We start from the raw sequence: 22,410 nt of genomic DNA, 5'->3' as shown, positions 1-22,410 counted from the left end.
GTAATGGCTGTTGTTATGTTGATAAATGCAAATACAGCAGCCAATTCAAGTACAATGCACTGTTTTCAAGTTCGGTGATTGTTATAAAAAGAAGCCGATTTGTCTCACGTTAATATCTCACAAACAGCAGTGAAATTAATTTGCTTATGATGTGATTGAGTTTGTATTATTGTCCAGAAAGGAATATCTTAAAAGACATCCCCTCCCTCTCAGGAGAATTCACTATTTCACTGTTTTTAAATAAAAACATTGAGCAGATACAAATTAACTGCTTAACCATGCATCATTAGTAAGAGGAGCAGTACCATTATGACCACGTTTTGTAAATAGCATGGTTACCATGGGGATAAAGTAATGATGAAGTAATCTCCAATGTGAAGTATTTGGGTACTTCAGCATGATATCTAAAACTTTGACAAACTTCTATAGATGTCCAATGGACAGTATATTGACTAGTTGCACCAATGCCTTTGAATAGAACATCCCATAAAAAGTATTCGATACTGCCCAGTAAATCATGGGTAAAGCTCTCCCCACTATTGAGCACATCTAGACAGAGCACTCTTGCCGGGAAGCAGCATCCATCATCAAAGGCTCCTACCATCCAGGCTATGCTCTCTCTCACTGCTGCCATCAGGAGAAAGGTACAGAACCTCAGGACCTGCACCAGCAGCTTCAGGAACAGTTATTACCCCTCAGCCATCAGGCTCTTGAACCAAAGGGGATAATTTCACTCAGCTTCGCTCAGCCCATCACTGAATTGTTCCCACAGTCTATGGAATCCCTTTCAAGGACTTCATCTCAAGTTCTTGACATTTATTTTTATTAATTATTATTATTTCTTTCATATTTGCACAGTATATTGTCCATTGCATATTGGTTGTTTGTCTGACCTAGTGGGTACAGACATTCATTGATTCTGCAGTGTTTCTTGGATTTACTGTGTATGGCGACAAGGAAACAAATCTCATGTTGTACGTGGTGGACATATATGTACTTAGATAATAAATTTACTTTGAACGTTGAACTTTAAATGTTAACTTGGTTCTTCTCACTGCAGGTGGATTTTACCTAACCTGCTGATTTTTTCCAGCATTGTTTGTTTTATTTCAGCATCTACTGATCATTTTATCAATTCGTGAAAGAATTAGTCATCTATGGGACATTCTTCTTTTAACATTTTTTTCTTGACTTTGCATTTGAAACTGAATCATTTGTTTTCACTTTGCTACCAACTTCTAAAGGAATTTTCTTTCAATTCTTGTGTCAGTAATCAGCTTCCTTCTCTCTGAGAACATCAGCAGAATAGCAGGATGACAGAAGAACATAGTTATACCGCACAGAAAAAGGCTCTGTGGCCCAGCTGCTTCATGCCAGCAAGACAACCATCTAAATTAAACCCATTTGCCTGCATTTGACCGATATCCATCTTAGCCTTTCCCGTTCATATGCCTAAGTGTCTTAAATATGTTTAATATACCTGACTGACTATTATCTGGCAGGTATTTTACATATATGGAGCTGGGTACAAAAGTTCCTGCTTGAATTCCTATTAAATTTCTCCCCTCTCACCCTAAATATACACATTCTAGTTCTTGATTCATCATAGTTGAACTCAGCTGAGTTGTGTATTTAGCAATTCCAATAAAGTTTCATGATAGGTACTTTGAATCAAGTTTCATGACTATAAAACTAATTGTGGCCTCATTAATTCTAGCACGTATCCCATATGAAGCTCAGTACCTCTAAACATGCTCAATATTAATTTAAATATTTTGATGATGACACCAGCCTTGTTGGCAGAACCTATTCCTATGTATATTACCTAAAAAATCGTATTCCTTGTTAGTAATTACAATCAAGCAATTGCTAGAACAACCAAGATTCATAATTGACATTTTGTTAATGTTAATTGCTTCCACATATAATATTCAGTTCATAAATATTTATTATGTAGAAGGTAGCATTTTGTTCCAAAAGAAGCAGAAGTATCAAGATTAATATGAAAGGTGCCTCCTGTGTCTTCAAGTGCAATCAGACTTCCTCAGAATCTCTGAACATCTTTAAAGACGGAGAGTTTGAAAGAACTTGCAACAGTTCTGGTTTTATTATCTCACTCATATGTAAATAGCCGATAAAAATACTATAAGGATTTATTTGATTCCATTCTTGCAATAGCTGATAAAAAAAGAGTATTAGTTATTGTCAGACCAATTTGCAATGTCACCCGAGAGCTTTGTGTAGCTTAGTCATTCAGTCAAATTAATACATCTGCTTTTAAGATGCACTGAACTCTCCAGTAATAAGTGGCACTGCTGTAGTATTTAAGTGCAAAAGAGTATCATGTACATAAATATTCATGCTTATGAATAAAGAAAGCACAGAATATTTAGGTTAAAAACATCTATCATTTTGAATGATGGTACATTGAATTATTATGAGCTGCAAAAGCTGCTATTTTAAGTAATTTGATTTCACACACCTCTCTTCCTTTGCTGACACTCAGAAAGAAAAGATACGAGAACTTCTCATCATGGGTGTAACTCAATATTGAGAACAGCCAAAAATGGTTTCTGCTTCTTTGTTAGTAAATCAAGAACAAGTAAATCTAGTATGATAAAAGGCTACTAATCAATTTTAGGACTGGTAGTTGAGAAAGGAATATTTTCAAGTCATCACGTCCTCTGCTTAACTCTTTATTTAGAAAATGGTGTTTCCAATAAGGAAGAAATATTTTAGCATTGCAAAGGGACAAAGACAATATTTTTTACATGACAGTTCAGGTTGCTTCTTAATCAATGAATACCTTTTGAAGTATAATTACAAAACACTAAATAAATGAATAGATTCTTTACTTCCAGTATTGAAGCATAAACATGGCTAGAGATTGGCTACTCTTCTTGAACTAGTACTATATTTTACATCCACCTGAGAAAGCGGACAGGGATTTTTGCATCTCTTCTGAAAGTTCTCACCTGGTCCCTCAACACCAGCTCCATAGCAAAGAAAGCCCAGCAGCATCTCTACTTTCTGCGAAGGCTGAGAAACATCCATCTCCCTCCCCCACCCTCATCACATTCTACAGAGGTTGTATTGAGAGCATCCTGAACAACTGCATCACTGCCTGATTCGGAAATTGCCCATCTCAGATCGCAAGACCCTACAGCGGATAGTGACGTCGGCTGAGAAGATCATCAGGGTTTCTCTTCCCGACATTACAGACATTTACACTACACGCTGCATCCGCAAAGCAAGCAGCATTATGAAGGCCCCACACACCCTCATACAAACTCTTCTCCCTCCTGCCATCTGGGAAAAGGTACCAAAGCATTCGGGCTCTCATGACCAGACTGTGCAACAGTTCCATCCCTCAAGCCATCAGACTCCTCAATACCCAGAGACTGGGCTGACACCAACTTACTGCCCTCTGCTGTGCCTATTGTCTTGTTTATTATATATTGTAATGCCTGCACTGTTTTGTGCACTTTACACAGTCCTGGGTAGGTCTGTAGTCTAGTGTAGTTTTATGTGTTGTTTTACATAGTTCAGTGTAGTTTTTGTACTGTTTCATGTAGCACCAAGGTCCTGAATAACTGTCTCATTTTTACTGTGTACTGTATGGTCAGTTATGGTCAAAATGACAATAAAAAGTGATTGTCTTGACTTGACTGGAAGTTGGCACTTCTGATAGTCTCTCAGGGAATTGCTTTAGAGCTACTTTGAAATGCCAACAACCCAGGTTATGTCTTCATGTTTCTACAGTGGGATTGATTTTAAAATATGAAATTATAAATGGAAGTGTAAACACTCAGTTGTCAACACCTAAATACAAGGAAGTGAATCAATGCCATTGGCAAGCTCATTCCAGTACGGAAACACGCAATTTCCTTCTTACCCCATCACAATAAAGCTTTCTTGAACAAACACAGAGTGGTTCCTATCACTCCTCCAGCAGGAAGACTATTTTAGGCATTCATCAGCTTTAACCAGTTTGAACCTCTGTTTACCTATCATGGTTGTAGGCTAATTTGAAATCAATTGATGGTAACAATGTCTATTTTTGTTCTGTATCTTTTCTGCCTCTTTCACTCTCTGCTCATTCACTACTTCTCCAAGATGCCTCAATACGTGGAAATCCAGGAAGAATGGGGTTTGGGGTTCGAGAGATTCAGATTCAGATTCAGATTCAGGTTATTGTCATTTAGAAACCACAAATGCAATGCAGTTAAAAAATGAGACAACGTTCCTCCAGAATGATATCACAAAAACACGACAAAACAGACTACACCAGAAAATCAACATAACATTTGGCAATCCCCAATCCAGAGTCCGGAGAGGCTGCTGCATATTAATATTGCGCTACCGTCTGGCGCATTCCCTGGAAAGGAGCTCCAAATCCACCAGGTAAAAACAAGACCAAAAACTAAAGCTACAAGACCTGCACAAAACCACATAATTACAATATATAGTTACAACAGTGCAAACAATAGCATAATTGATAAAAAAAACAGACAATGGGCACAGTAAAAATAGTCCAAGATGTTAAAGGACTGTAAATTCAAAAGAAATCACCACAGTTTCCACAAGTCCCCAGGGTCCCAACAGACTCGCCATCCCACGCCGGCGGCAGAAGGGAATAACCCCGCTATGGACTCCTAAAGCGCTGCCCGACTCAGCCTCACAGACGCAGCACACAACGAAAGCTCCGTCGAACCCAGCCTCACAGACGCAGCACACACCGAAAGCGACCTGAGTCCATCGAAAGGACTCTGAGTCCGTTGAAGCTCCAAGCCGATGACCATCCCCTCCAGCACATCTTCTCCGAGCACCATCCTCTGCCGAGTGTATTAAGACGGCCCCGCCAACGGACATCGGCAACGCGACCCCAAGGATCTCCCCAGCAAAGTCCCGGACCTCACAGCTGCAGCAGCAATGCAGAAGGTCTTCCTAGAATTTCCTGATATTTCTCCGGGCTTCCACATCCGTTTTCAATCGATTATGATTGCGCACGGCACTCCACTTCACAAATAACAGATAATCAGCTCCTGATAATATGTAATTACAAATTGGTAGCATCACCTTGCTTTGCTTTCCCCGGTTCATTCACTGTCTATTTTGTTGTCCTGCTAGGTATTATTATCAGAGGTAAGAGACTCCAGTTGCTGAAATCTGGAACAAAACCAAACTACTGGAAGAATTCAGTAGGGCAAGCAACATCTGTGGAAGCAAAGGAGATGTTTTGTGTGACCAGATGGAGACTTTACATCTGCACTGAGGGTGTGGAAGGGAGATAGTCAGGATATAGAAGTGAGAGGGAAGGATGGATTCAGATGAAGGGGGGGGAATAATGGGCAGATGGAGGCAGGTGTGTGTGGGGGGGTGGTTGGGGAGAGGGAAGTGTTAATTTAATAAAAGATAGTTGGAAAATAGATAAGCAAAAACATAGGCAGAATGGAGGCTAGTAAGAGTGAAGAGCGAAAGGGTAGAGGCATGTGACGTGTGGAACCAGAAAAAGGGGGGATGATAGAACCAAGAGGGAAGAAGATAGGAAAGATGCACATAAATCTCCGCCTCATCTGGAAGAACTATTTAGCTCCATGAATGGTGGTGAGGGAGAAGGTGTAGGGATAAGTATAAAGCTTCCTAAGGTTGCAGGAGAAGGAGAGGGATAGTTGGGAAGGCATAAGCGGACAAGCAAATCACAGAGAGAGTGGTCTCACTGGAAAGGATGTGTATGTGGGTGGGGTGGGACAGAGAAGATGTATGGATGTAGCAAGTGGTGAGATCTCAATAGAAGTGTTGGAAGATGAGGTTAGCGGAGTGAAAGGTGAAAGATCTATGTTCTGCCAGGAGGAGAGGCATTATGAGAGCAAACATGTAAGAAATCGAAGAAAGATATGCACGTTCCTTCAACTACAGTAGAGGGGAAGCCAGGTTTCCTGAAGCAGGAGGAAGTTTCAGAACAGAAAACCTCATTTTAAGAACCAATAGTAGTTTTTTAATTAGTTTATCATTGTCACATGTACTGAGATAAAGTGCGTGGTATTCATAGAAATTAATTTATTATAATGGTGCATTGAGGGAGTAAAAGTTAAAACAAAAACAAAGTGAAAAATGAAAAATTACAGAGAAAGAGCAATGCAGATAGACCATAAGTTGGAAGAACTAAAGGCTGAAAGGGCCTATTACACACTGTAACTCTAAATAAATAAACTCACGAGGTAGACTAGGGGTGGAGAAACTGAGGGAAAGGGATGGCGTCTTTACATGTGACAGAGTGGGAGGAGATGTAGTCAAGATACAATAGCTGTGGGTATCCATAGGTTTATGTTAGATATTGGTAGATGATTTGTCTTCTGAGATGAAGACAGAGAGATTCAGAAAATAAGAGGCATCTCTGAAATGGTCCAAGTGAATTTTAGGGTAGTGAGAAAAATAGCAGCAAAGGTGATAGAATCAGTAGTGGCAGCATGAGTGCAGGAAGCATCACAAATACAATTGCTGATGTGGTGGAGAAAAAGCTAGAAAGAGACGCCATATTTGCTTTGGAACAAAGACTGTTCCATGTAATGTTATTGATTCATATCAGTTATAATTTATCACCTGTTAATTTTAATTGTTAATTTGTTACTTATATATGAATTGAATCTGAATTATGTTCTTATTCAAATATCCATTAATTTTGTAAACTTCCTTTCCTTTTCCTTTGATTTGTTATTCCGCTTGCTCTCCTTCAATAACCGGTCTGGTCTGTGATGAATGTACCACCCCATCTCATCCATCTTAAGCTCATTAATGCCAGCGTGCTCAGTAGGTATGTTTCTTTATTGTTTCTGAAGTTATCTACCATAATTCCACACAGTCTAGCAAACTCATGTGCTCCTTTGTTTCCTTTCCTCTGCTTTGGGAAAATGTATGAATCTGACTAATTTTTCCAGCACTTACATGGTGCTTTGCTTGATTATTAATCTAGCATTCTATTTCTGATATTTATTGTAACTCACCCAATGTAACATTAGTCCACTGAATAACGCTTCTTTTCTTTAAACTTTTCCTTTTCAAGTCTCCACCTTTTACCTGATCCTTTAACACATTTCTTTTCCAGATACCCATTCATACATTAGCATGAATCAGACACGCAGTTAACACTGGAGATACAGGGCATGGTAGGACTGCAGGTCTGGATACTTGAGCAATACACAATCTGCTGGAGGAACTCAATGGGTCAAGCTGTATCTGTGGAAGGAAAGGAACTGTGGTCATTTTGGGTCAAAATCTAGCATCATTATGAGGGTTCTGCATTGGCTATGAGACTGGCCCAAACAGAGGAACTGAGGCTGGCTGATATTAACGAAAGTTAAGGTGCACTCTGGCTGCAGGCAGCAGGAATTCATTGTGATAAGCCCAAAATAACTAGAAACGATGGAGGTAAAACAGCTAACTTCTTGAATACAACATTAACCACTTTAGTCCAGTCTTGTGAGAAGGAGGAGCAAGGTTCTTCTCTGTCGTGGCAGAATGGGATGGGGAAGGTGCACTAATGGATACATCAGTAACAGTGCGAACAGATCACAGAGGAAGTCATTGGCAATAACCTTGTTTTTGAAATATGGTTGCAATGTTGAGATCAAATTTAACAGCCTCTTCATGGTTGTTTTGCAAAATAATCATGATTAAAGAGCTTGTCCAGCTTGATTGGTTGTTCCTTAGTTGATGTTTCTAAGTTGGACAGTCTAAAACCAGAATCACAGTTTCAAAGCTTTAGGACAGAGATGGGATAATTATTTTTCACCCGGAGATGGTGAAACTTTAGAATTAGCTACCCAGAAGGTTGTGGGTGCACAGTCACTGAGAATTGGAAAGACAGAGATCGGTAGACCTTTGTATATTAAGTGAATCAAAGGATATTGAATTAGTGCAAGAAAATAAAAGATTAGCTATGACCTTAGTGAATAATGGAGCAGGCACAAGGGCTGAGTGGCCAACATCAATTGACCAAATGATCCCAGCTCTTATATTTGCCAAATCCACCTGTGTACACACTGACTTTGGCATTTTCCACTTTAGCGGGGTAGCTGTAAAGAGCTGGCTTTCTGAAAAGCGCTCCATAACTGTAAGTTATATTATTTTGCAACATACTGCCCTGGCCACCTGGCAGTCTCTGATCATCTCAGCTTTGCCACACTCCAACTGTCTATTTCTTGTTCTAGCCAATCTAAACCTATACTTGAAAATTAGGATGTGGGAAGTTGATTTCCTGTGCTCACTGGAAATATATCCTCCTAAATATAAGCTTCTGCAGCAGCAAAATGGTTCTATGCGTGATGTGCAACCTTCCCATCACAAATAAGACATGTCAACCTTGAATTCTATTTTCTGATCAAACATTGGAGATAAGATTAAGAGTGGACAGCTACCACAGAACATAGAAGAGTACAGCCACTTGTCCAACAATGTTGTGTTGAACCACCTAAACAGCAAATCTATAACACCCAAACATTAATCCCTCCTACCTACACAACGTCCAAATCCCCCCATCTAATGTATTTGCCTCTACCACCATACTAGACAGTGCATTTCAGGCACCTACCACTCTCTGAGTAAAAGCTTACCCCTCATGTCCCCCTTGAACCAATTCCCTCCCACCTTCAATGCATGCCCTCTGGCATTTGACATTTCAATGCTGGGAAACATATGTAATGCCATGGTTAAGATTTACACTGCTATGCTGTAGTTATTTCATTATTTTGGCTTTGGCTAAAGATAAAAGCCCTGCTGTTCTGCTTAGGAATGTTGTGTCAGCTAATCAGGATGGTGAAATCAGCTGAAAGTTCTAGAGAGTTTTGGTGATGGAGAGTGGGGTTTGCGACTCTTTTTGGCTGGAGCTATAGGAAGGACAGGAGGGAAGATGGCCAAGAATGCCAAGGGATGAACCTTCCCCATTGCATGAAGTGCTTTGTGCAGATGAATAGCTTCAAGGAGGAAGGGTCAATACTCCCAAGAGAGAGCCCAGTTGTTCACGATGGATTTTGAGCAAAGTTCAGAATGTGGTGTGTGCTTTCTCGCAGACCGTGGGACCAGTGCATGAGTAAAGAGAACAACTTCAAGACGAGCTCCAAATTTTGGCGCACATTGAACTGGTTTAATTGTAACAGGCCCTTTTATTTTATCTTTCCTACTAACTGTTCAATAAAGCTAAAATTTGTAAATATGCTTTCTTTATAATTTCACAATCTGTTATTTCTTGCCAACTGACAATTGTGCATGGTTAGTATTTACAAATTCACTCAAATTGAGGTTTCTTTAGTCAGAACATCCTGACGTTCCTGTTTAGTTGAACCCCAAATCATATCAGCCCTAAATGTATGTTGCTTTTGAAAGATGGTTTTCTCATTGCTGAGTCCTGTGGCTGTTAGCAGAGCTGGCTAACAAGTCAGGTTTGCATATGGGACCTGTGAGAGTGTTACACAGATATTCCCTGTCCACTCTATCTTGGCTTCTCAATTTTATAAGCTTCTTTCAGATCTGCCCTCAGCTTCCGCCACTCCAGAGAAAACAACTGAAGTTTATCCAGCCTCTTGTGGTAGTACATGCCCTCTAAACTAGGCAGCGTCCTGGTAAACCTCTTCCGCACTCTCTCCAAAGCCTCAACCTTCTTCCTATAGTTGGGTGACCAGAATTTTTTGCAATTATCCAGATACGGCCTAATCAGCGTTTTATAGAGTTGCAACATAACCTCTGATTTTTGAAATCAGTGCCTCAACTAGTAAAAGCAAGCATTCCATAAACCTTTTCAACCACCTTATTGACCTATGTAGCCACTTTCCAGCAGCTATGAACCAGGAACCCAAGATCCCTCTGCCCAGCAACACTGCTAAGGATCTTGCCCTTAACTGTGTACTGCCTCCATGCATTTTCCCTACCAAGGTGCAAAACCTCACATTTATCTGAGTTAAGTTCAATCTGCCATTTCTCTTTGCCCATATCTGCAAATGATTTATATCATGCTATATCCTTTACCAGTTTTCTACACTATACACAACTCCACCAATCTTAGTATCATCCACAAACTTACTAACCCCCCATCTACGTTTTCACCTAGGTCATTTAATTTATGTACATCACAAATAGCAGAATTCCCAGCACAGATCCCTGCAGAACACTGCTAAAAATAGACCTCCAGCTCAAATAAGTCCCTTCAACCATTACTCTGTCTTCTATGTGCAAGCCAGTTCTGAATCCAAACAGCCAATTCACCATGTACCCCATCTTCTATTTTCGGCTGCCATGAGGGACTTTGTCAAATGCCTTACTAAAATTCACACAGACAACATCCATTGCCCTACCCTCAATAATCTCTCTTGTCACTTTGTCAAAAATCTCAGTAAAATTGGTAAGACATGACTTGCCCCACACAAAGCCATGCTGGCTCTCCCTAAGTAGGCCATGGGTTTCCAAATGCTCATATATCCTATCCCTAAGAATTTTCTCCAGAGATTTCCCTACAATTTACGTAAGACTCACTGGTCTATAGCACCCAGGATTTTCTCCTTTTCCATTCTTAAACAGAGGTACAATATTAGTCACCTGCCAGTCCTCTGGGACCTCATCTGTGGCTAGAGAGGACACAAAGGTACTGGTCAAGAGCTCAACGATCTCATTTCCTGCCTCCTTCAATAACCTGAGATAAATCCCATCAGGCCCTGGGGACTTACCCACCTTACTACTCATTAGGAGGCCCAACACTTCTTCTTCCTTGACTTCTAAACACCCTAATGTATTTATACACTTTCCCAGTCCTCTGAATCCTATTCCTTGGTAAATACTAAAGCAAAGTATACATTAAGTACTTCACTCATACTCTCCACATCCAAACAAATGTTCCCACCTTTATTCTTGAGTGGTTCCACCATCTTCTTAGTTATCCTTTTACTCTTGATGAATGTATAGAATGCCTTGGGATTCATCTTGATCCTACTTTCCAAGGGCTTTTCATGGCCCCTCCTGGCTTTCCTACTTCTTTTCTTTAGTTCTTTTCTGGCTTCGTTGTAATTGTTTTGTTTGATCCTAACTTCTGAAACTTTACATATTTTCCTTGTCCTTCTTGACGAAATTCATCACCTCTCTGGCCAACCAAGGCTCTCTTATCTTTGTCCTTCCTTCTAACAGCAGCATAGCTTTCCTGTACTCTGTGCAATTGATCTTTAAACACCCTCCACATGTCTGATGTGGACTTGCCAGATTAAAAGGTGTTCCAATTAACACTTCCTACCTAATGCCCTCATAATTTGCTTTGCAGCAATTTTATACTTTCCCACAACTCTCCTTATCTGCAGCTATCCTGAAAGTTAAGGAATTGTGGACACTATCCCTAACTGCTCACCCACTGATAGCTCACTCACCTGGCCAGGCTCATTACCCAACACCAGGTCCAGTTTCACCTCTCCTCTCATTGGACAATCTGCATATTGTTTTACAAAACCTTCCCAGATACACTTAGTGAATTCTGCCCCATCTTTTAGTCTCTTGCACTAAGTAGATCCCAGTTTATATTAGGGAGTTGAAAACCTCCATGACAACAACCCTATTATTTTTACACATTTCCTTAATCTGATGCATATCTGTTCCTCAATACCCCAAAGGTTATTAGAGGGGTCCGTAGTACAATCCTATCAGTGTGATTGCACCCTTCCTATTCCTGAATTCTAGCCAAGTGGACTCAGTGTCTGACCCCTTCATTATGTCTCTTCTGAGTGCAGCTGTGATATGGAATCTGATTGGTAATACAACTCTTCTCCCCCACCCCCCACACACCTCCTTAATTGGGCCTTAATCCCCTCATCTGATTTCCAATCATTCCCAGTTCCACTAATTACAGCACACCTGTTTCCCATTAACGAAGACAGGATACAACTCGGGTGTCACACCCACGCTTTGCCAGTTTGTTGGTTGACTCTAGTGTGAGTAAAGCTCGTTTCCTGATTCCTTAGAACTGTCAGTTCTAAGCTCTGCATCATTTCCTGGATACTCTATGTAAACCTTGTCTCTGTGTAAAGACTCTCCTGGATACCAGTTCCCTGTTCACGGTGGAGCTACGCCTCATGACTCTGCCTCTGCACCCGTGTCCTGCACTTGGGTTTGTCCTCAGCCTCGTCCTTGCAACATATTCCTGTCCCTTTGTCAACCAAGCTTGAGTAATGGCTACAACATCACAGAACCTCTCACTGCTCCGAGCTCTAAGTTCATCACCCTTACTCCTAATACTCCAAGTATTAAGACTCCTAGTACTAATACTAATACTCCTAGTATTACAATAGATATAGGCAGCATGGAGTAAAGGAATTGCTCGAGGAATTTAAAGAATGTAAAAGGAATCTTAAGAAAGAGATTAGAAAAGCTAAAAGAAGATATGAGGTTGGTTTGGCAAATAAGGTGAAAGTAAATCCGAAAGGTTTCTACAGTTATATTAAAAGCAAGAGGATAGTGAGGGATAAAATTGGCCCCTTGGAGAATCAGAGTGGTCAGCTATGTGTGGAGCCGAGGGAGATGGGAGAGATTTTGAACAATTTCTTCTCTTCGGTATTCACTAAGGAGAAGGATATTGAATTGTGTAAGATGTGGGAAACAAGTAAGGAAGTTATAGAACCTATGACAATTAAAGAGGTGGAAGTACTAGCGCTTTTAAGAAATTTAAAAGTGGATAAATCTCCGGGTCCTGACAGGATATTCCCCAGGACCTTAAGGGAAGTTTGTGTAGAAATAGCAGGAGCTCTGACGGAGATCTTTAAGATGTCCTTAGAAATGGGGATTGTGCCGGAGGATTGGCATATTGCTCATGTGGTTCCATTGTTTAAAAAGGGTTCTAGAAATAAGCCTAGCAATTATAGACCTGTCAGTTTGACATCAGTGGTGGGTAAATTAATGGAAAGTATTCTTAGAGATAGTATTAATAATTATCTGGATAGACGGGATCTGATTAGTAGCCAGCATGGATTTGTGCATGGAAGGTCATGTTTGACAAACCTTATTGAATTTTTTGAAGAAGTTACGAGGAATGTTGATGAGGGTAAGGCAGTGGATGTAGTCTATATGGACTTCAGCAAAGCCTTTGACAAAGTTCCACATGGAAGGTTAGTTAAGAAGGTTCAGTCGTTAGGTATTAATGCTGGAGTAATAAAATGGATTCAACAGTGGCTAGATGGGAGATGCCAGAGAGTAGTGGTGGATAATTGTTTATCGGGATGGAGGCCAGTGACTAGCGGGGTGCCTCAGGGATCTGTTTTGGGCCCAATGTTGTTCGTAATATAGGTAAATGATCTGGATGATGGGGTGGTAAATTGGATTAGTAAGTATGCCGATGATACTAAGGTAGGAGGTGTTGTGGATAATGAGGTGGGTTTTCAAAGCTTGCAGGGAGATTTATGCCGGTTAGAAGAATGGGCTGAACATTGGCAGATGGAGTTTAATGCTGAGAAGTGTGAGGTTCTACATTCTGGCAGGAATAATCCAAATAGAACATACAGGGTAAATGGTAGGGCATTGAGGAATGCAGTGGAACAGAGAGATCTAGGAATAACAGTGCATAGTTCTCTGAAGGTGGAGTCTCATGTAGATAGGGTGGTGAAGAAGGCTTTTGGAACACTGGCCTTTATAAATCAAAGCATTGAGTACAGAAGTTGGAATGTAATGTTAAAGTTGTTCAAGGCATTGGTAAGGCCAAATTTAGAATATTGTGTGCAGTTCTGGTCACCAAATTATAGGAAAGATATCAATAAATTAGAGAGAGTGCAGAGACGATTTACTAGGATGTTACCTGGGTTTCAGCACTTAAGTTACAGAGAAAGGTTGAACAAGTTAGGTCTCTATTCATTGGAGCGTAGAAGGTTAAGGGGGGATTTGATCGAGGTATTTAAAATTTTGAGAGGGATAGATAGAGTTGACGTGAATAGGCTGTTTCCATTGAGAGTAGGGGAGATTCAAACGAGAGGACATGATTTGAGAGTTAGGGGGCAGAAGTTTAAGGCAAACACGAGGGGGTATTTCTTTAATCAGAGAGTGATAGCTGTGTGGAATGAGCTTCCGGTAGAAGTAGTAGAGGCCAGTTCAGTTGTGTCATTTAAGGTAAAATTGGATAGGTATATGGACAGGAAAGGAGTGGAGGGTTATGTGCTGAGTGCGGGTAGGTGGGACTAGGTGAGATTAAGAGTTCGGCACGGACTAGGAGGGCTGAGATGGCCTGTTTCCGTGCTGTGATTGTTATATGGTTATATGGTTAAAATATACACACTTCGAACTATCCAACCCATCATACCTGTTATTTCAATTTTACCTTTCAATACTTTCTCTGACATCTATCTTCTGGTCTGATCCCTCCCTTACTGACCTGGTATTCTGGTTCCCAGCCCCCTGCAAAACTAGTTTAAACTCTCCCGAGTAGCATTTGCAAACCTCCCGGCCAGGATACTGGTTTCCCTACAGTTCAGGTGCAACACGTCCCTCTTGTTTGGGTAACCCCTTCCCTGGGAAAGGTTCCAATGATCCAAGAACTTGAAACGCTGTCCCCTCAGCACTCATCCATGCCTCATTCCTACCTGCACTAGCCTGTGGGAGTAATCTGGAGAATACCATGTTACGGATTCAGCAACAATAAATATATAAGTGAGGCAAGGTTTTTTATCACAATTAAAACATTTATTAAACTCTGAAAAACAAACCCCCCCAAAAGTAAACAAATGACTAACGCAACCGGAAATCAGCTGCTGTGCGGCAGCTAAAACAGTTCTTAAAGGAATAAAGCGAAAACAGTTCTTAAAGCGATGTTGCAAAAACAGTCCTTCAAGGTAGTACTGCGAAAGTTCAAAATGCTTACAGTCCATTAAAGGAGAGACTTTTTTAGATGATTTAAATTCTCTTTCACGTCGTGTTGTTGCGGTTCCCAGTCAAACTACACATTTCCCGGAGAATTTACAAAGATGAAAATGAAACGGCTTAAAGGCACTGACCTTTCCTTGACAAAACTGTACCCAAACCTTTCTGCTATTATTGCAAGTGTTAGCACGGGCACAGCCAATGAATTCCTTCCGAATGAGGGTCAAACCTGTTTCACCGTCGAAATCAACTTTCCTCGATCTTTTAGCTCCCAAACCTCGATCTTCACTCTCCACTGACTTTTAACTGGCAGTATTATAAAGAAACTGCCGACAATGACCTTTTAAACTTTAGGCATTAAATAAAACTCCACCTTTCAATGGAACTGCGTCATAATATTAGACCAAGCAGTAGCATGGAGTCAAAATGGCAAATTCAGCCACAAACTGCCCCTCCTCACAGGGAGGGGACCTCCTTTTACACGCTGTAAAAAAACCTGTCACATGACCTCTTCTGGTGGGAAAATGATGTCACTCCACCATCACAAGACCATTACCTTAGTTCAGTATAGCTTCAACACCACTATCACGTGACAAGTACAAGATACCCATGGTACGTAACAACTGCCTTGGAGGTGTTTCTCTTCAGCCTCTTTCTTAACTCTAAATACAGACTACATAGGACTTCTTCCCCTTTATTGGAGCCAATATGCACCAAAGCCTCTGGCTGAATACCCTCCCCCTTGAGAATATCCTGCAGCCGCTCCAATACATCCTGGACCCTAGCACCCAGGAGGCAACACAGCATCCTGCTGTCTCTTTTGCAGCCACAGAATCTCCTTGTTGTCTCCATAACTATTGAGTCCCCTATAACTACTGCACTGCCAGACTTTAGCCTTTCCTGTTGAGCCTCAGGCCTAGCTGCTGCTGGCATGCCCTGACTTTCGCCTGCTTCCCGTGTGCTTGCCATTCAGTTAACTAGTGGCTGAGCTGATGGCAAACTCAACTCTACATTGCTGTTATCCTCTGGAATCTTTCACCTCCTTGTTCATCAAGAGTCTTAACCACCTCTGCTTCAAAAATATTCAAAAATGCAGCATTCTGTGAGGAAGGGAACAATAAAAGACCAGCTATCCATAAGGAACAGTAGGAGGCTGTTCAACCCATTGAACCTTGCTTGTTCTTAGAGCTCCCTCATCAGTTCCATGATGCTCCAATGAACCCAGGGCAACGGAGTAGCATTAGCATTGTGCCACTGTGTGTTAAATGAGTGAGCCCTGCATCTAGATTCTCCCATATCTCTTTCACCTTGAAAAACCCAATCAGATTTGTGTAAATGCTGCCCCTCACCCCAGCCATGCCTTGAGTGACTTTTTAAGAATACACAATGATGGTGATAAGCTTTAGAATTTATCCTAATCATGAAAAACCTTCAACTAAGACGTTTTCTGTGAAAGTTTGCATTGTCTAAGAATAGCTGAATGTTGAATGCTTAAGATGTCAAAAGGATCAGGAAATAAGGTTCAGAAATCCTAAGTACAGAGCACGATGCTTCAAGGTCACTCGTAAAAGCTTGCATTGTGTAACAAACTTTAGTCAGTTTTATTTTCTTGCAGTTGCACAACTCCTCCATTTCATCTTCTTAGGCAAATAACAGAAGTGAAAAATAAATTATTTCTGTAAAGTTTAATCTATTGTTACCCCAACTCCCACCCCCATCTCCCCAGTTCTCTCTGACTCCAATGAATAAATACATTTAATTGATGGGATTTCTTTTTGAGTATTTTATAGAAAGAATCACAAAGGGAAGCAGCTGGCAAGCAAGAGTCTTGAATGGAGGAAAAGGCTTTTAATGTGTACCAATGTCAACAAGATATGAGTCATTGTTGGAAATAATTATAGATTAACTATTTCAGATTTTTCTAAATGTGCCTTGTGCCAGACATTCAGTAGAAAGCAATGGTATTCTGACATTATTTTAATTGAGAATTAAGGGCAAAGGCTTGAAATCCACTGGGGAACTATGACTCCAAGGATTAACAGCTGGAGGGATATTTGTTCCAGCCTTATGTCTGACAAAACAGCATTATGAAAAATTGTAATTACATAGAGAAAACATTATTTCCAGATATACAGTAATGTTTGCCTAGATTAAAAACGGGGAGAGTGAACAGGAAGGTGAGACAAAGTTATGTGAAGCATCATGTGTAAGTTTTTAGGTTCAACAGTTTAGCATCAAAGGTGCGTAATGGCGGAAAGACAGTGATTTTATATCTTTATGAGCAGCTAAGTAAACAACACAAGGGCACAATAAAAGGAGCTGAGCTAGATTGACTGCCCCCTCAAGCCTGCCGCACTATTCAGTATGATTAGATTAGATTCAGCTTCATTGTCATTGTACCGAGTACAGATACAAAGCCAAATGAAATGCAGTAAGCATCTAACCAGAAATGCAAAGAACAGTGTTATTTACAAAATAACTGTGAATAAAAAGTGAGTGCTACAGCACACAAATATAAAAGTACTGAGACAGTCCAATATGGGTGCAATACTGTGATGTGAGGTTCAGCAGGGTCACAGCCTCAGGGAAGAAGCTCTTCCTGGGCCTGCTGGTGGTGCAGGAGCGGAAGCTCCTGTAGCACTTACCGGGTGGGATGAGAGTAAAAAGTCTATGGTTAGGGTGAGATGCATCCTTGATAATGCTTTTCTCCCTGCCCAGGCAGCGTTTATGGTAAATGTTCTCAACAGTGGGCAATTGGGTGTCAACAATCCGCTGGGCAGTTTTCACCACCTGCTGCAGTGCTTTGCGGTCTGATATGCGACAATTGCCATACCACACTGAGATGCAGTTGGTGAGTATGCTCTCAATGGTATAGCGGTAACAGTCCGTCAGTATCCTGGGACAGAGGTGAGCTTTCTTGATGCTCCGCAAGAAATAAAGGTGCTGTTGCACCTTTTTGATCAGGATAGGGGAGTTCAGGGACCAGGTGAGATCTTCAGAAATGTGGACACCAAGGAATTTGATGCTTGATACATGCTCCACTACAGCTCCATTGATGTAGATGAGGACATGAGTGTGGCTCCTAGCATGCCTGAAGTCCACAATGATCTCCTTGGTCTTCTGGATGATGAGGGCCAGGTTGTTGTCGGCACACCATGTGGCTATGGCTAGGCGCCGGACTTCATCCCTGTAGGCCGTCTCGTCATCCCCTCTGATCAGGCCAACCACCGTGATGTAATCTGCGAACTTGATTATGGAGTTAGAACCATGTACAGGAACGCAGTCATAGGTGAAAAGGGAGTACAGAAGAGGGCTCAGCACACTGCACCCGTGTTCAGGGTGGGGGGGGCGGAGTTTCAAGATGGCGACATAGACATCTGCCTTTTAGGCGTTCTTCATCTTTTCAACTATAATCACCCTTTAATCAAACCTTTTCGTACTTAATCATATGGGTTGTTACTTACAATTTACTTTTTTTTTCTAAAACAATATTTGATCTAATCTTTCTAAACTTAAAATGGCTACAGCTAAGAAATCATCTAAAGACCCTTTATCTCTCGATGCAATTTCTAATCTTCTGGATACTAAACTTGCAAGTTTGGAAAGTAAATTGGAAAGTAAAGCGGTAAATTTGGAAAGTAAACTGGCAAGTTTGGAAAATAAACTTACCACGAAAATGTCTGAACTTGAAGGAGTTGTTAGATCGCTTGATACCAAGCTTCAATCGCAGGCATCGGATATTCAACGGCATGAAGACAAGATCGTGACTCTTGAGAAGTTAATTTGTGAAAAAATACGTACAATTGAAACGTTGGAGAAGAAGGTACTGTCGACTGCTAGAACAGTTGATCAGTATAAGTTTAAAATTACCGATCTTGAAAACTGATCTCGCAGACAGAATTTGCGAATCATCGGGCTTCCCGAGAAAGTTGAGTCCGATGACTTAACTGAATTTTTCTCTAACTTATTATGGGAAGTTTTCGGTGATGAAGCTTTGCAGGCTAAACCTATTATCGATCGTGCCCACAGAGTTGCGAGATTTTCGGCTACGGGTGACAAGCCACGAGCTGTGATTGTTTGCCTCCATTATCCTCGGGAGAAAGAGCTTTTAATCCGATTAGCTCGTCAGAAAGGTATGATTTCTCACAGAAACTTTAAGTTTCGTATTGTTGAAGATTATTCATTTGAAGTAATGAAAGCGAGAATCGCTTTTAAATCAGTGATGGCAGAGATTCATTCAATTGGACTTAAACAAGCTTTAAGATATCCAGCGAATCTCAGAATTACGTTGAATGACAATAGTCAGCGCTTCTTTAATACTCCGGAAGAAGTGAAGAAATTCGTCGAAGAATATCGATCTTCTAGTATAAGTTGAACTATGTGTTATGTTGAAGAATTTTTGGAGAGAAGATGCCATTTCGTTTTGTGTTTTAACCTATGAAGCTGTGTTGTAGCTTCTTACTTTGGTCTATAGATCTGGTTTTTCTTGATTATTATCATGGTTTATAGATGCTTTTTTAATTTTTCTATAATGTCTTTTTTCTTATTTTTTTTCTCTGTATTGGATATACACGTTTATATTTTGTGATAATGACTTATTTTTTTTAAGATGTCGTTTCTTCTTCCCATAAGACCTTGCTTTCCATAAGCATTTATTTGTTTGCTTGTACTTGGAAATGGGACGAATGTTTTGGATTTTTTGGACTTTTTTATATTGTAGTGACTATTGAATCCTTTTTTAATCCTATTTTGATGACTTTTTTATTAAATTTTTTAATAGATTGAACTTACATTTATATTTTGTAATATGGTTTTTTCAAAATGTCGTTTCTTCTTCCCATAAGTCTTTGCTTTTGAAACGCCATTTTTCATATATTTGAATATGGAATCTTTTTTTAAAGGTATATTACACTTTTTCAAACTTTAATGTTTATCCTTTTTTATTAATGATCTTTTGCTTTACTATATTACTTTTTTTTCATTTTGATTGATATATATATTTTTTTTTGCAACCCTGTACTTTAATCTGGGTGTTATATAGCTTCTTTTTATATTTTCATGGAGTTGCCATCTTGAAATGGGGGTAATATTAGTATTAGTTTATGCGCCTGCCACTTGGCTTTTTTTCGAGGGGTTGGGGGAGGGGGTAGGGATCTTTTTCCATGCTTTTGCTTTTTATTTTTTTGCTTTTAGTTCATGGGCTGACTTTAAATTATTAATATTGGTGAGGTGTCATGTTCTTCAGTTGCTCCTGTATCATTATTCCTTCTTCCTGAATTATGGGTTATGTGTCTTTTTAACCTTTTATGATATATACAATTAATATTGGCATGATGGACAAGTCTATTAATTTTATTTCTTGGAATACTAATGGTTTAAATCATCCGATTAAGCGTAAAAAAATATTTAAAGTATTCCAAAGACTAAATGCTAATATTATCTTTGTACAGGAGACCCATATTAGGAAGGAGGACAATCAACGCTTTTTTAGGTTCTGGAAGGGTCAACAATATCACTCGAATTGTACTGCTAAAATTAGAGGTGTGTCTATTTTTATAGACCCCTCAATTTCATTTATACATCATGAAATTATATCTGATCCACAGGGCAGATTCTTGTTGATTACTGGTTCACTTTTTAGTCGAAAAGTGGCTTTAGTTAATATTTATGCTCCAAACTTTGACTGCCCTGAATTGTTTAAACATTTATTTACTTCCCTTCCTAATCTAAATGAATATATGTTGATAATGGGTGGAGATTTCAATTGTTGTTTGAATCCTTTGATGGATAGATCTAAACCTACTCGAATTCTTCCAAATAGATCAGCTTTACTTATTAATTCTTTTATGGTCGATTCGGGAATTACTGAAATATGGTGGTTTTTGAACCCTAAAGATAAAGAATTTTCGTTTTTTTCACATGTATATCATAGTTATTCTAGAATTGATTATTTCCTTATTGATCATCGTTTATTAACAGATGTTACTGATTGTAAATACGATCCTATTGCCATTTCGGATCTTGCACCTTTGAAGTTATTTATCAAGATTTCGGACTCTTTCATTAATACTAGATCTTGGAGACTCAACGCTACTTTGCTTCAAGATCCAGAATTTATTACCTTTATAAAACAGTAAATTGACTTATTTTTTTCAACAAACTATACCGAAGAAATTGACAGAGGAATACTTTGGGATTCTTTTAAGGCTTTTATTCGTGGACAAATTATCTCATATTCCGCTGGTAAAAGAAAACAAAGATATTTAGATATAGCTTTATTAGTGGATAAAATTAAAGAAATTGATAAGATTCACCCTGCTCAGGGTGGAGCAAACATCAGAGATGGAAAGTGAGAGAGGCAGTTAACCAGGTGGGAGTGTGGTGAATTACATATACCTGTCTGGACACGCCCCCCCCCCACTGACTGCTCCTGTGGCCCCTCCCACTGACTATGGTTCCTCCCACAGACCCCGGTATAAAGACGATTGAGGCCTGAGCCCTGCCCTCAGTCTCCAGGATGTAGCATGGTGGTCGATTGCTGCTTGTTCTTTCTACCAGTCAGTAAAAGCCGATATCTCGCCTCACGTCTCAGAGGGTTATTGATGGTGCATCAGGGAGATCCGCTTTGAGGGTGACCTCCTTGTTCTCTCAGTCAAAGCGAATGTAGAAATAATTGAGTTCATCAGGGAGGGAAGCAGAGCTGGAAGGGGGCACAGTACTAGGTGGTTTGAAGTCTGTAATGACCTGTAAGCCACGCCACATGCGCTGGGGGTCCGAAGAGTTGAAATGCTCCTCGATTCTCTGTTTGTATGTGTGTTTAGCCTGAGAGATTCCTCTCCTCAGTTGGCCCTGACTGAGCTGTAAGCCTCCCGGTCTCCAGACCTGCAGGCTGAATCTCTGGCTTTGAGCAGGAGGCGAACCTTTCTGTTCATCCATGGTTTCTGATTGGGGAAAACTTTTTTATTTGTTTTTGTGGTGTCACTGTATCTACACACTTGTTGATGTGCTCAAGGACAGAGTTGGTATATAAGTCAATGTTAATCTGAGAGTCTGTGGTGTCATGGGCAGCAAACATGCTCCAGTCTGTGTGCTGGGATTGGTGCTGAAGAGCAGAGTCAGCACCCTCCAGCCAGATCCTAATAGTCTTCACTGTGGGTTTCACATGTTTAATGACTGGGCTATCCTTGGGAAGCAGAAACAATGAAAGATGGTGGGACTGTCCCAGGTGGGGGAGGGTAGTGGCTTTGTAAACATCAGCTACATTTGTGTAGACATGATCTAAGGTTGTATTTCCCCTTGTAGTGCATGATACATTTTGGTAAAATCTTGGAAGAATGGTACTTGGGTTACAATGGTTAAAGTCCCCAGCGACGATAAAGGCTCCTTCTGGATGCAATGTCTGCAGCTTGTACTGAGGGCTTTCATGGCTACTTTAGCATCAGCATCTGGTGGGACACTAACTATATTTACAGCAATGATGCATGTAAACTCTCGCGGTTGATAAAAAGGTCTGCACTTAATAATCAGATGCTGGCCACGACA

The sequence above is a fragment of the Hypanus sabinus genome, chromosome 1 (assembly GCF_030144855.1).
Source record: "Hypanus sabinus isolate sHypSab1 chromosome 1, sHypSab1.hap1, whole genome shotgun sequence".
Classification (NCBI taxonomy): Eukaryota; Metazoa; Chordata; class Chondrichthyes; order Myliobatiformes; family Dasyatidae; genus Hypanus; species Hypanus sabinus.
Note: the sequence above shows the minus strand (reverse complement) of the source record.